Below are 16,121 nucleotides of genomic sequence, written 5' to 3'. Positions count from 1 at the left end.
TCTACAGGAAAGACTGCTACCAAAATATACTAATATATATATATATATATATATAATATATATATATATATATATATATATATATATATATATATATATATATATATATATATATATATATCGTAGCTAGTAGCCAGAACGCACTTCTCAGCCTACTATGCAAGGCCCGATTTGCCTAATAAGCCAAGTTTTCCTGAATTAATATATTTTCCCTAATTTTTTTCTTATGAAATGATAAAGCTACCTATTTCATTATGTATGAAGTCAATGTTTTTTTATTGGAGTTAAAATTAACGTAGATATATGACCGAACCTAACCAACCCTACCTAACCTAACCTAACCTATCTTTATAGGTTAGGTTAGGTTAGGTAGCCGAAAAAGTTAGGTTAGGTTAGGATAGGTAGGTTAGGTAGTCGAAAAACAATTAATTCATGAAAACTCGGCTTATTAGGCAAATCGGGCCTTGCATAGTAGGTTGAGAAGTGCGTTCTGGCTACTAGGTACGACATATATATACATATATATATATATATATATATATATATATATATATATATATATATATATATATATATGTCGTACCTAGTAGCCAGAACTCACTTATCAGCCTACTATGCACGGCCCAATTTGCCTAATAAGCCAAGTTTTCATGAATTAATTGTTTTTCGACTACCTAACCTACCTAACCTAACCTAACCTAACTTTTTCGGCTACCTAACCTAACCTAACCTATAAAGATAGGTTAGGTTAGGTTAGGTAGGGTTGGTTAGGTTTGGTCATATATCTACGTTAATTTAAACTCCAATAAAAGAAAATTGACCTCATACATAATGAAATGGGTAGATTTATCATTTCATAAGAAAAAAATTAGAGAAAATATATTAATTCAGGAAAACTTGGCTTATTAGGCAAATCGGGCCTTGCATAGTAGGCCGATAAGTGCGTTCTGGCTACTAGGTACGACATATATATATATATATATATATATATATATATATATATATATATATATATATATATATATATATATATATATATATATATATATATATATATATATATATATATATATATTAAACCTTAAAGGGAATATTTCACTTTGATAAGAAGCATCACGAAACACGTCACAAATCAAATACGTTTTTAAACTGTTGCAATGAACAAATTTTATATTTACAATATGAAAAAGGAGGCCTAGATTTTGTTGATGTGTAAATATGTGGCAAAAAAGTATATACTTTATAGAAATAGTTACAGCCTAACTCATTTATAATATAATAAGAATAAATATTTAATAAATCATCTATACTAAATAAAAATGTCCAAGATAACATGCATAATCGTGGGCTTCAACAAAGGTGACCTGTGAGGGTGGAAATGTCTTCATCGGTAAATTCGACAGTAACTGTGAAATATTTTTCTTGTTTCGAAGATCATCACTGCCAAGTTATGAGCCAGCACGCGTTCTTTAACGGCTGGGGGAAATGGGTGTAGTGAAACAGGGTTGAGGTAGCAACCTCTGCTAGGGAATTCGCTCAAACAGCACATCCTCCTAAGGTTCCCCAACGTCAAGAAACTGTGGTACTAAAGTGCGCTTATCTTAACCTACCAGAGGACCCAAAACACTGAACAGGACAGTTTGTCAATTTCGCGAGCCGCTTCCATTTTCTAGTACGATGATTTTTGGCCGAATGTAGAGTATACGTCAAAATGTGATGTGGTATTAGGAGAACGGGTTGCCCGCCATACCAACCCGCAAGACCTCTATTAAGAGCCGGTATGCGACCCCGAACGGGAGACCTTATTCCCCGGGTGAGCTCCTCGTACTCAAGCCTAGCTTCAGCGTCTAATGCCGACACGCGACTGTAAAGCTCTGAGTCCACAATGCTCATGTAAATATGTGCAAACTTTTCCGAACGTTGCAGCAACATCGTAGCAACGTTTTCTTTGGCGGGAAGTACTCACTATAAGCAGTGGTAAGGCGCCTACAGCACCCTGTCACTGGCCTGGCCTTTCCCTCCTTCTCACTCTCTCACATGTTTGTACATCTCCAACTGTGCCTCTACGACTCCTGGGGCCAGATTTACAAAGCAGGTACGCCAGCACTTACGAACCTGTACATATTTTTTCGTGAATCGCTTCGTGAATCTTGCCCCTGCTCATCTGTGTCTGCAGGCAGGACCTAGTTACTGCACAGACACAAGAGCTCCAGGAAATCCTGCTATTTGCCCCCGGCCCTGTCAAATCTTTATCCTGCACTGAATACTTATGATCTTGCCTATTTATCAGTCTATTTATTTTGCCAATGAGATTAACTTGAGATGATTTCGGGGCTTAGCGTCCCCGGGGCCCGGTCCTCAACCCTCCTTTTGGATACACATCCCCAGGAAGCAGCCCAGAGCAGCTGTCCAACTCCCAAGAACCTATTTACTGCTAGGTGAACAGGGGGCATCAGGGTGAAAGAAACTGCCCATTTGTTTCCGCCTCCACTTGAGATCGAACCCGGAACCTCAGGACTACGAATCCGAAGTGCTGTCCACTCAGCTGGCAGGTCCCCTAAGCCCGGCAGCCTATGAGGAGACAATTGCTGAAGTATTAAAATTCAATACATTCCCGTTGTCGGGGACAGGAAGCATGACTTTAGGTGTTTATCCAAGTAACTCTTATGGCCAAATCCCAGGAACCTGTTTACTGCTAGAGTCATTTGCTGAAGGAAAACGTGCCCAACCATTTCTGCCACGCACAAGGTAACTTTCCCTGATAACTAGATGAGCATTTTCTGCAGCGAGGGCGGACTCTTCCAGTTATTTGGGGTTATAATCAATGTAATTATTAGTCTAAAGAGTTACATACAAGTTATAGCAACCATTACAGGGAGTGTTACCATAGTTGTAGAATAACAGCAGAACTTTATTGTCATAAAGGTTACAATGGTAGTAGCAGTCTTCGTGGCAGGTTACAGTGGTGACCTTAGTGATCGTCGCAATGGTGACTCCCTCGAGTCGTTACAATGTTGACATTTCAGCACTGTTATAGAGAGCGAGAGAAAGCGAGAGCGAGCGTGAGAGAGAGAGCAAGGGCGAGAGAGAGAGCGAAAGAGAGTGCAGGAGAGAGAGAGCTAGAGAGAATTAGCATGATCGAGTGAGTTGCCAGTTCCATCCTTGATACATATACACGTGTATAGACACATCCTTCATACATATTATACACGTTAACACAGCCACAAAACAGGGAACCATGAAGTTTCTTCTCCATCCCTTTTGAGTGCTTGTTCATCAATTTGTTCTTCATGAACTTTCACTCAACACTGGGTGTGGGTGTTCCCAGTACACACTACTTCCTGGTTGTAGACAAACATCAAAACCCTCACCTGAACCCCGGGGGTCGAGTCCAACGATTAGTGTTATCCGAGTATCAAGTGTTTAACAAATTAATTAATACCAAACATCTTTGATAAACCACGAACACTTTTTGTTTAAGAAATGTGAGGTGACGAACACAAGACCTGATAACCGAGCTGTACAGTTCATATGGTACATCTCTAGATATATAGACTCAAAGCTCGCAAGTATGAGCAGAGTATGCAGCACCAGCCTGGAGTCCATACCTAGTTAAACAAGGCAAAGTTAAGAGAAGATTAACTTCTCTTAACTTAACGAGACGACTCGTCTCAAGTCAAAATCGACTAGAGAATGACGGACAATAACGTCGTCGTCCCTTCACTTTCTAGTGTGTGGTTTGGTCAACATTCAGAGGTATGCCACCCGACTAGTCCCAGAACTGAGAGGTGTGAGCTACGAGGAAAGACTAAGGGAGCTAAACCTCATGTCCCTGGAAGACAGAAGAGTAAGGGGAGACATGATAACCACCTGCAAAATTCAGGGGAATTGACAGAGTTGACAAAGACAAACTATTTAGCACGGGTGGAACACGGACAAGGGAACACAGGTGGAAAACTTAGTACCCAAATTTATTGAGACATTAGAAAGATTTTTTTCAGTGTCAATAGTTAACAAAAGGAATGCATTAGGCAGTGATGTGGTGGAGGCTGACTCCATACACAGTTTCAAGTGTAGATTTGATAGAGCTCAATAGGCTCAAGAATCTGTATACCAGTTGATTTGACAGTAGAGAGGCGGGACCAAGGAGCCAAAGCTCAACTCCCACATGCACAACTAGACGAGTACAAACCATACCTCCTGCTACAAACACCTTTTCAACGAACTTGTATTCTGACAGGTTGTGAACACACAAGAACGCTACCCAAGCCTACTGCCCCATGACGAGAGAATCCGCTAAACAACCAATTATTCCACCTGATGGATAATACCGTTTTCCAAAAAAATATAAATGAAATTTTGTATCATTAGTATATTCAGAAGTATATAATTATATAGTGGTTGTAGACGTAATTTTCTACAACTTTCCCGCGTATTGGCGTTACTAAAGACAGCAGTTACAGCAATTTTAGTTATTGTATTAGTAATAGGCTTTGGTAAACACCAACATTGTGCTGCTGCACTGTTCAGTATGACGAATTATAGTGTGTAGCGCGAAGATTAGCTATGAGTTCGTCTAATATTCCCATCTCATAGCATAGCTAATCACTGAGTCTAGCCTAGGAGTCTAACCCATTAGCCAGCAAACTCTGGACAGAGAAGAACATAAATAAAAAAATTAATAATTAGTTTATACAAAAAAGATAAACAGGTAAAACAGGTAAAAGTACATAAAATTAGCTATAAGCAGAATGTTAGATATCTAGATAGAGCTAGTATATACTATGTCTAAAGTCGGCTTCGTTCGGATTCGTTTCGACGCACAATCTACAGTTCCGGGTTCGAATCCCAGGCGGTTGGGAAAATGGTTTAAAATGGTTGGTTTAAAATGGTTGGGCACATATCCTTTCACCTAATGCGCCTATTCACCATGCAGTAAGTAGGTACTCAGGAGTTAGTCAGCTCGTTGTGGGGTTGCATCCTGGGCGTGGTCAGTAAATCTACATTTGGGAGCGGGGGGGGGGGGGGGGGGGGGGGAATTTTGATATAGGCCTAGTGTGTATGCATTAGGGGGAGAGTTCTATATCTATATACCTCTATATATTTATATGTACTATGGGAACAGCTCGTATAGTAGTCGCCAAGTTGTGCTTGCCGGTGTTGAGTTCTGGCTCTTTGGTCCGGCCTCTGAACTGTGAATCAACTGGTGTACAGGTTCCTGAGCCTACTGGGATCTATCATATCTACACTTGAAGCTGTGTACGGAGTCAGCCTCCGGTCAGGAAGCCGGTCGGCCGAGCGGACAGCACCCTGGACTTGTGATCCTGTGGTCCTGGGTTCGATCCCAGGCGCCGGCGAGAAACAATGGGCAGAGATTCTTTCACCCTATGCCCCTGTTACCTAGCAGTAAAATAGGTACCTGGGTGTTAGTCAGCTGTCACGGGCTGCTTCCTGGGGGTGGAGGCCTGGTCGAGGACCGGGCCGCTGGGACACTAAAAAGCCTCGAAATCATCTCAAGATAACCTCAAGATAACCACCACATCACTGCCTAATCAAGTTGATGGTCTCGCCATTGGGGGGGACTCATTACCTGCAGCTACCTGCCTAAATTAGATATATTCCAGCCTAATTCTGACAATTACAATGTCACACTGAATTGGACTCACCTGCTAGTTGGACTCGCCTGCTAGTTATTCTCGCCTGCTAGTTGGACTCGCCTGCTAGTTGGACTCGCCTGCTAGTTGGACTCGCCTGCTAGTTGGACTCGCCTGCTAGTTATACTCGCCTGCTAGTTGGACTCGCCTGCTAGTTGGACTCGCCTGCTAGTTATACTCGCCTGCTAGTTGGACTCGCCTGCTAGTTGGACTCGCCTGCTAGTTGGACTCGCCTGCTAGTTGGACTCACCTGCTAGTTGGACTCGCCTGCTAGTTGGACTTCCCTACTAGTTGGACTCGCCTACTAGTTGGACTCGCCTGCTAGTTGGACTCGCCTGCTAGTTGGACTCACCTGCTAGTTGGACTCGCCTACTAGTTGGACTCGCCTACTAGTTGGACTCGCCTACTAGTTGGACTCGCCTACTAGTTGGACTCGCCTGCTAGTTGGACTCACCTGCTAGTTGGACTCGCCTACTAGTTGGACTCGCCTACTAGTTGGACTCGCCTGCTAGTTGGACTCACCTACTAGTTGGACTCACCTACTAGTTGGACTCGCCTGCTAGTTGGACTCGCCTGCTAGTTGGACTCGCCTGCTAGTTGGACTCGCCTACTAGTTGGACTCACCTACTAGTTGGACTCGCCTACTAGTTGGACTCGCCTGCTAGTTGGACTCGCCAACTAGTTGGACTCGCCTACTAGTTGGACTCGCCTGCTAGTTGGACTCGCCTGCTAGTTGGACTCACCTACTAGTTGGACTCACCTACTAGTTGGACTCGCCTGCTAGTTGGACTCGCCTGCTAGTTGGCCTCACCTGCTAGTTGGACTCGCCTGCTAGTTGGACTCGCCTGCTAGTTGGACTCACCTGCTAGTTGGACTCGCCTACTTGTTGGACTCGCCTACTAGTTGGACTCGCCTGCTAGTTGGACTCGCCTGCTAGTTGGACTCACCTGCTAGTTGGACTCGCCTACTAGTTGGACTCCCCTACTAGTTGGACTTGCCTACTAGTTGGACTCGCCTGCTAGTTGGACTCGCCTACTAGTTGGACTCGCCTACTAGTTGGACTCGCCTGCTAGTTGGACTCGCTTGCTAGTTGGACTCGCCTGCTAGTTGGACTCACCTACTAGTTGGACTCACCTACTAGTTGGACTCGCCTGCTAGTTGGACTCGCCTGCTAGTTGGCCTCACCTGCTAGTTGGCCTCACCTGCTAGTTGGCCTCACCTGCTAGTTGGCCTCACCTGCTAGTTGGACTCGCCTGCTAGTTGGCCTCACCGGCTAGTTGGCCTCACCTGCTAGTTGGCCTCACCTGCTAGTTGGACTCGCCTGCTAGTTGGACTCGCCTGCTAGTTGGACTCACCTGCTAGTTGGCCTCACCTGCTAGTTGGCCTCACCTGCTAGTTGGCCTCAACTGCTAGTTGGACTCGCCTGCTAGTTGGACTCGCCTGCTAGTTGGACTCACCTGCTAGTTGGCCTCACCTGCTAGTTGGCCTCACCTGCTAATTGGTCTCACCTGCTAGTTGGACTCGCCTGCTAGTTGGACTCGCCTGCTAGTTGGCCTCACCTGCTAGTTGGCCTCACCTGCTAGTTGGCCTCACCTGCTAGTTGGACTCGCCTGCTAGTTGGACTCACCTGCTAGTTGGACTCACCTGCTAGTTGGACTCACCTGCTAGTTGGACTCGCCTGCTAGTTGGACTCGCCTGCTAGTTGGACTCGCCTGCTAGTTGGCCTCACCTGCTAGTTGGACTCGTCTGCTAGTTGGACTCGCCTGCTAGTTGGCCTCACCTGCTAGTTGGCCTCACCTGCTAGTTGGTCTCACCTGCTAGTTGGACTCGCCTGCTAGTTGGCCTCACCTGCTAGTTGGCCTCACCTGCTAGTTGGACTCGCCTGCTAGTTGGCCTCACCTGCTAGATGGACTCGCCTGCTAGTTGGACTCATCTGCTAGTTGGCCTCACCTGCTAGTTGGTCTCACCTGCTACTTGGCCTCACCGGCTAGTTGGCCTCACCTGCTAGTTGGCCTCACCTGCTAATTGGACTCGCCTGCTAGTTGGCCTCACCTGCTAGTTGGCCTCACCTGCTAGTTGGCCTCACCTGCTACTTGGCCTCACCGGCTAGTTGGCCTCACCTGCTAGTTGGCCTCACCTGCTAGTTGGACTCGCCTGCTAGTTGGCCTCACCTGCTAGTTGGACTCGCCAGCTAGTTGGACTCGCCTGCTAGTTGGACTCGCCTGCTAATTGGACTCGCCTGATAGTTGGACTCGCCTGCTAGTTGGCCTCACCTGCTAGTTGGACTCGCCTGCTAGTTGGACTCGCCTGCTAGTTGGCCTCACCTGCTAGTTGGCCTCACCTGCTAGTTGGACTCGCCTGCTAGTTGGCCTCACCTGCTAGTTGGACTCACCTTCTAGTTGGTTTCACCTGCTACTTGGCCTCACCGGCTAGTTGGCCTCACCTGCTAGTTAGCCTCACCTGCTAGTTGGACTCGCCTGCTAGTTGGACTCGCCTGCTAGTTGGACTCACCTGCTAGTTGGACTCACCTGCTAGTTGGACTCGCCTGCTAGTTGGACTCGCCTGCTAGTTGGCCTCACCTGCTAGTTGGCCTCACCTGCTAGTTGGCCTCACCTGCTAGTTGGTCTCACCTGCTAGTTGGACTCGCCTGCTAGTTGGACTCGCCTGCTAGTTGGCCTCACCTGCTAGTTGGCCTCACCTGCTAGTTGGCCTCACCTGCTAGTTGGACTCGCCTGCTAGTTGGACTCACCTGCTAGTTGGACTCATCTGCTAGTTGGACTCGCCTGCTAGTTGGACTCGCCTGCTAGTGTGACTCGCCTGCTAGTTGGACTCGCCTGCTAGTTAGCCTCACCTGCTAGTTGGACTCGCCTGCTAGTTGGACTCGCCTGCTAGTTGGCCTCACCTGCTAGTTGGCCTCACCTGCTAGTTGGTCTCACCTACTAGTTGGACTCGCCTGCTAGTTGGCCTCACCTGCTAGTTGGCCTCACCTGCTAGTTGGCCTCACCTGCTAGTTGGACTCGCCTGCTAGTTGGCCTCACCTGCTAGTTGGACTCGCCTGCTAGTTGGACTCACCTGCTAGTTGGACTCACCTGCTAGTTGGACTCGCCTGCTAGTTGGACTCGCCTGCTAGTTGGCCTCACCTGCTAGTTGGCCTCACCTGCTAGTTGGCCTCACCTGCTAGTTGGTCTCACCTGCTAGTTGGACTCGCCTGCTAGTTGGACTCGCCTGCTAGTTGGCCTCACCTGCTAGTTGGTCTCACCTGCTACTTGGCCTCACCGGGTAGTTGGCCTCACCTGCTAGTTGGCCTCACCTGCTAGTTGGACTCGCCTGCTAGTTGGCCTCACCTGCTAGTTGGCCTCACCTGCTAGTTGGCCTCACCTGCTTGTTGGTCTCACCTGCTACTTGGCCTCACCGGCTAGTTGGCCTCACCTGCTAGTTGGCCTCACCTGCTAGTTGGACTCGCCTGCTAGTTGGCCTCACCTGCTAGTTGCTCTCGCCTGCTGGTTTGACTCGCCTGCTAGTTGGACTCGCCTGCTAGTTGGACTCGCCTGCTAGTTGGACTCGCCTGCTAGTTGGACTCGCCTGCTAGTTGGCCTCACCTGCTAGTTGGCCTCACCTGCTAGTTGGACTCGCCTGCTAGTTGAACTCGCCTGCTAGTTGGACTCGCCTGCTAGTTGGACTCACCTGCTAGTTGGCCTCACCTGCTAGTTGGCCTCACCTGCTAGTTGGACTCGCCTGCTAGTTGGACTCGCCTGCTAGTTGGACTCGCCTGCTAGTTGGACTCGCCTGCCAGTTGGACTCGCCTGCTAGTTGGCCCCACCGGCTAGTTGGCCTCACCTGCTAGTTGGACTCACCTGCTAATTGGCCTCACCTGCTAGTTGGCCTCACCTGCTAGTTGGACTCACCTGCTAGTTGGCCTCAACTGCTAGTTGGACTCACCTGCTAGTTGGCCTCACCTGCTAGTTGGACTCGCCTGCTAGTTGGACTCGCCTGCTAGTTAGACTCGCCTGCTAGTTGGCCTCACCGGCTAGTTGGCCTCACCTGCTAGTTGGACTCACCTGCTAGTTGGCCTCACCTGCTAGTTGGCCTCACCTGCTAGTTGGACTCACCTGCTAGTTCGACTCACCTGCTAGTTGGCCTCACCTGCTAGTTGGACTCACCTGCTAGTTGGCCTCACCTGCTAGTTGGACTCGCCTGCTAGTTGGACTCGCCTGCTAGTTGGACTCGCTTGCTAGTTGGACTCACCTGCTAGTTGGCCTCACCGGCTAGTTGGCCTCACCTGCTAGTTGGACTCACCTGCTAGTTGGCCTCACCTGCTAGTTGGCCTCACCTGCTAGTTGGACTCACCTGCTAGTTGGACTCACCTGCTAGTTGGCCTCACCTGCTAGTTGGACTCACCTGCTAGTTGGCCTCACCTGCTAGTTGGACTCGCTTGCTAGTTGGCCTCACCTGCTAGTTGGACTCGCCTGCTAGTTGGCCTCACCTGCTAGTTGGCCTCACCGGCTAGTTGGCCTCACCTGCTAGTTGGACTCACCTGCTAGTTGGCCTCACCTGCTAGTTGGACTCGCCTGCTAGTTGGCCTCACCTGCTAGTTGGCCTCACCGGCTTGTTGGACTCGCCTGCTAGTTGGACTCGCCTGCTAGTTGGCTTCACCTGCTAGTTGGCCTCACCGGCTTGTTGGACTCGCCTGCTAGTTGGACTCGCCTGCTAGTTGGACTCGCCTGCTAGTTGGACTCGCCTGCTAGTTGGACTCGCCTGCTAGTTGGACTCACCTGCTAGTTGGACTCGCCTGCTAGTTGGCCTCGCCTGCTAGTTGGACTCGCCTGCTAGTTGGACTCGCCTGCTAGTTGGCCTCACCTGCTAGTTGGCCTCACCGGCTAGTTGGCCTCACCTGCTAGTTGGCCTCACCGGCTAGTTGGACTCGCCTGCTAGTTGGCCTCACCTGCTAGTTGGACTCGCCTGCTAGTTGGCCTCACCTGCTTGTTGGCCTCACCGGCTAGTTGGCCTCACCTACTAGTTGGCCTCACCTGCTAGTTGGACTCGCCTGCTAGTTGGACTCGCCTGCTAGTTGGCCTCACCTGCTAGTTGGACTCACCTGCTAGTTGGACTCGCCTGCTAGTTGGCTTCACCTGCTAGTTGGCCTCACCTGCTATTTGGCCTCACCGGCTAGTTGGCCTGACCTGCTAGTTGGCCTCACCTGCTAGTTGGCCTCACCTGCTAGTTGGACTCACCTGCTAGTTGGCCTCACCTGCTAGTTGGTCTCACCTGCTACTTGGCCTCACCGGCTAGTTGGCCTCACCTGCTAGTTGGCCTCACCTGCTAGTTGGATTCGCCTGCTAGTTGGCCTCACCTGCTAGTTGGACTTGCCTGCTAGTTGGACTCGCCTGCTAGTTGGACTCGCCTGCTAGTTGGCCTCACCTGCTAGTTGGACTCACCTGCTAGTTGGACTCGCCTGCTAGTTGGACTCGCCTGCTAGTTGGCCTCACCTGCTAGTTGGACTCGCCTGCTAGTTGGTCTCACCTGCTAGTTGGCCTCATCTGCTAGTTGGCCTCACCTGCTAGTTGGTCTCACCTGCTACTTGGCCTCACCGGCTAGTTGGCCTCACCTGCTAGTTGGCCTCACCTGCTAGTTGGATTCGCCTGCTAGTTGGCCTCACCTGCTAGTTGGACTCACCTGCTAGTTGGACTCGCCTGCTAGTTGGACTCGCCTGCTAGTTGGCCTCACCTGCTAGTTGGACTCACCTGCTAGTTGGACTCGCCTGCTAGTTGGACTCGCCTGCTAGTTGGCCTCACCTGCTAGTTGGACTCGCCTGCTAGTTGGTCTCACCTGCTAGTTGGCCTCACCTGCTAGGTGGCCTCACCTGCTAGTTGGCCTCACCTGCTAGTTGGCCTCACCTGCTAGTTGGCCTCACCTGCTAGTTGGCCTCACCTGCTAGTTGGTCTCACCTGCTACTTGGCCTCACCTGCTAGTTGGTCTCACCTGCTAGTTGGCCTCACCTGCTAGTTGGCCTCACCTGCTAGTTGACCTCACCTGCTAGTTGGCCTTACCGGCTAGTTGGCCTCACCTGCTAGTTGGTCTCACCTGCTAGTTGGACTCGCCTGCTAGTTGGCCTCACCTGCTAGTTGGCCTCCCCGGCTAGTTGGCCTCACCTGCTAGTTGGACTCGCCTGCTAGTTTGACTCGCCTGCTAGTTGGCCTCACCTGCTAGTTAGCCTCACCTGCTAGTTGGTCTCACCTGCTACTTTGCCTCACCTGCTAGTTGGCCTCACCTGCTAGTTGGACTCGCCTGCTAGTTGCACTCACCTGCTAGTTGGCCTCACCTGCTAGTTGGTCTCACCTGCTAGTTGGACTCGCCTGCTAGTTGGCCTCACCTGCTAGTTGGCCTCACCTGCTAGTTGGACTCGCCTGCTAGTTGGACTCTCCTGCTAGTTGGACTCACCTGCTAGTTGGTCTCACCTGCTAGTTGGACTCGCCTGCTAGTTGGACTCGCCTGCTAGTTGGACTCGCCTGCTAGTTGGTCTCACCTGCTAGTTGGACTCGCCTGCTAGTTGGCCTCACCTGCTAGTTGGACTCGCCTGCTAGTTGGACTCGCCTGCTAGTTGGCCTCACCTGCTAGTTGGACTCGCCTGCTAGTTGGACTCGCCTGCTAGTTGGTCTCACCTGCTAGTTGGCCTCACCTGCTAGTTGGACTCGCCTGCTAGTTGGACTCGCCTGCTAGTTGGTCTCACCTGCTAGTTGGTCTCGCCTGCTAGTTGGCCTCACCTGCTAGTTGGCCTCACCTGCTAGTTGGACTCGCCTGCTAGTTGGTCACACCTGCTAGTTGGACTCGCCTGCTAGTTGGTCTCACCTGCTAGTTGGACTCGCCTGCTAGATGGACTCGCCTGCTAGTTGGACTCACCTGCTAGTTGGTCTCACCTGCTAGTTGGACTCGCCTGCTAGTTGGACTCGCCTGCTAGTCGGACTCACCTGCTAGTTGGACTCGCCTGCTAGTTGGACTCACCTGCTAGTTGGACTCGCCTGCTAGTTGGCCTCACCTGCTAGTTGGAGTCGCCTGCTAGTTGGACTCGCCTGCTAGTTGGTCTCACCTGCTAGTTGGACTCGCCTGCTAGTTGGACTCGCCTACTAGTTGGACTCGCCTGCTAGTTGGACTCGCCTGCTAGTTGGTCTCACCTGCTAGTTGGACTCGCCTACTTGTTGGACTCACCTGCTAGTTGGTCTCACCTGCTAGTTGGACTCACCTGCTAGTTGGTCTCACCTGCTAGTTGGACTCGCCTACTAGTTGGACTCACCTGCTAGTTGGACTCGCCTGCTAGTTGGACTCACCTGCTAGTTGGTCTCACCTGCTAGTTGGACTCGCCTACTAGTTGGACTCGCCTGCTAGTTGGACTCGCCTGCTAGTTGGACTCACCTGCTAGTTGGAGTCGCCTGCTAGTTGGACTCGCCTGCTAGTTGGTCTCACCTGCTAGTTGGACTCGCTTACTAGTTGGACTCGCCTGCTAGTTGGTCTCGCCTGCTAGTTGGACTCACCTGCTAGTTGGACTCGCCTGCTAGTTGGTCTCACCTGCTAGTTGGACTCGCCTGCTAGTTGGTCTCACCTGCTAGTTGGACTCGCCTGCTAGTTGGTCTCACCTGCTAGTTGGACTCGCCTGCTAGTTGGACTCGCCTACTAGTTGGACTCGCCTGCTAGTTGGACTCGCCTACTAGTTGGACTCGCCTACTAGTTGGACTCGCCTGCTAGTTGGACTCGCCTACTAGTTGGACTCGCCTGCTAGTTGGACTCGCCTAGTGGATATTTAGTGCTGCCCGTCCATATAGTTATGTTCTATAAACTTTATACTTGTGCTTTTATGCTCTTTGAGTGTCAATATCTTCTCCTCTATAATTAACAAACCAATGATTTAGTTCTCTCTCTCTCTCTCACTCACTCTCTCTCTAAAAAAAAAAATCAAAATTTATTACATTTAAATAAAAAACTGGTGTCTTGTATCATATATAAACAAATTAATTTTGGATTAGACTTCGAAAAGTGACCTAAATACAATTGACAAAAGTCAGTAACAATCACACATATTATCTTTTCTTAAGATTCAAATATTAGTAAAACTAATTGTTAAGATTTAAACATTAATAAAATTACTAATTCTTAAGATACAAATAACAGTAAAGTTATTAAACAGCTTTTCTGGCTTACCAATCACAAGGATACAAGATACCCCTCCGGTCGCCCAGAGGATGGTGCTAGAACACTGGCGGAGCCGCGCCACCGACATGACTCGTAACACAACACACGCACTGCTCAGCTGCTCGCACACGACTGATGCTCCACTCAGGGTTGCCAGATCCATATTGCTGAAAGTAGCGAGCTGACGGTCTAAAAGTAGCGAATTTGTAACAAGAGTAGCCCAATTTTTGTTTAGTGACTGATACACGGGTTTCAAAGTAATATATTTTGATATATAGAGTACACTACACGATTTTAATTGTTTTATTAATATTATCTCTGCATATATATATATATATATATATATATATATATATATATATATATATATATATATATATATATATATATATATATATATATATATATATATATGTCGTACCTAGTAGCCAGAACGCACTTCTCAGCCTACTATTCAAGGCCCAATTTGCCTAATAAGCCAAGTTTTCATGAATTAGAATCCACTCAGTAAAACATCTAAATTACTGGGACCGACTAAAGAGCCTAAATCTGTACTCCCTTGAGCGCAGGCGGGAGAGATACATAATAATTTACACGTGGAAAATAATTGAGGGGCTGGTCCCAAACCTGCACACAGAAATAACATCTCATGAGACCAGAAGACATGGCAGGATGTGCAGAATACCCCCGTTGAAAAGCAGAGGTGCAACATATACTCTGAGAGAGATCTCTATCAACATCAGAGGCCCGAGACTGTTCAACACGCTTCCACTACACATAAGGGGCATAACTGGCCGACCCCTCACAGTGTTCAAGAGAGAACTGGATAAGCACCTCCAAAGGATACCTGATCAACCAGGCTGTGACTCATACGTCAGGCTGCGAGCAGCCGCGTCTAACAGCCTGGTTGATCAGTCCAGCAACCAGGAGGCTTGGTCGACGACCGGGCCGCGGGGACGCTAAGCCCCGGAAGCACCTCAAGGTAACCTCAAGGTAAGGTAAGCTTTCACTAAAAAATTATGGCAGCTTTCTTGAATATTTTGAAACTTTTCCTGGGTTATAAATTTTTTTATGTCTGTTAGTGGCCCGACGTTGAAAATTCGTAACCAAAGTCAACTTTCTCCAAGGGCAGATATATGGAATTGTAATCCAAATTAACATGAAGCTTTGTATGATGAGGATGAACGATTCTTCTGAGCATTCCAAGAGTGAAGTTTTCTAAGACAGTGTGAAGGTTACACTGATCTTCACGTGAAATATAGCCTTTTGGAGGGATCAGAGTACATTGAAAACAGTTGCCTTGCAACATATTTATTACAAGAGGAAAAAGCTATTTGGTAATGAGTTGTTAGAGAACCCCACTGTTCTAACAGCTGCTTTACACTACCGCTTCCTGCCAACCATCGTCTTCCTGACAAAGGTATTAACTGTAAGGGATCTTTCCCATCATTTATCAATCAGTAAATGTCTAGATAACCTTCTCACCTTAATGAAGATCTGTTTAACCAGGTGTAGCTTCTGGGGATGAAATATTAATGACAATTAAGGTTGGGAAATCTCTAGCCCCTGGGGAGGATTACCTTGCCTTGCGGTTACTTTTTCCTTCGAATGTTCCTAGGATCAACGTCCCCAGGGGCCGGTCTCTGACCAAGCCTCCTGCGGTAAGTGATCTAGTCAATCAGGCTGTTGGACACGGCTGTGATTTGTACACATTACATTATTAAAGCATAAATAATCACCATTGAGTTTCTTAAAATTAATAGCCCAAAGTAGCCCAACTTGCTTTTAAACTAGCCTAAAAAGTCGCAAGTAGCGAAATTAAAAATTTGGGAGCGCGCGGCTCTCAAAAGTAGCCCAATTCGCTCCTTGTAGCCCAATCTGGCAACCCTGGGCCTCCACTTTCCCCAGACTTGTTGCTCGGGCCGGGAGGGCTGCCGACGCCCTCCACCACGTTGTCGTACTGCACTCACTCACAGCCACCTGTGAATAATAATAATAATAAACATAGAAATTACAATAACGTGAAATCACAATCACATTATTGTGGTTTCTGTGTGTATTGAAGTAGGTATTAGAATCCGGTTGACAGAGCCCGAGTGCATGGGGGGAATTGAGTGAAACCGCAGTTAGGATTCATTGGACGCCTCGGGTCCCTTGTTGGTGCAGCAATACTCCCAGTCCTCCACGTTGCCATGCTGTTATCATGGCATGGTGCAGTTGACAAGAGCGCGTCTGGGAACACCCAGTACATAGGTTACATGCCCTCATCAAGGCTCTTGTGGATTG

The 16,121-nt window shown here is 48.7% G+C and overlaps 1 pseudogene; it reads right to left on the bottom strand.

Annotated features, from left to right (window-relative positions):
- Nucleotides 1–13,963, bottom strand: part of LOC138353820 (N-acetylated-alpha-linked acidic dipeptidase 2-like) — a 136,534-nt pseudogene extending 122,571 nt beyond the window's left edge.
- Between the last annotated feature and the right edge of the window lie 2,158 nt (nucleotides 13,964–16,121).

Source organism: Procambarus clarkii, chromosome 60, assembly GCF_040958095.1.
Source record: "Procambarus clarkii isolate CNS0578487 chromosome 60, FALCON_Pclarkii_2.0, whole genome shotgun sequence".
In the NCBI taxonomy this organism is placed as follows: domain Eukaryota; kingdom Metazoa; phylum Arthropoda; class Malacostraca; order Decapoda; family Cambaridae; genus Procambarus; species Procambarus clarkii.
Note: the sequence above shows the minus strand (reverse complement) of the source record. Positions and strands in the feature narration are given on the sequence as shown.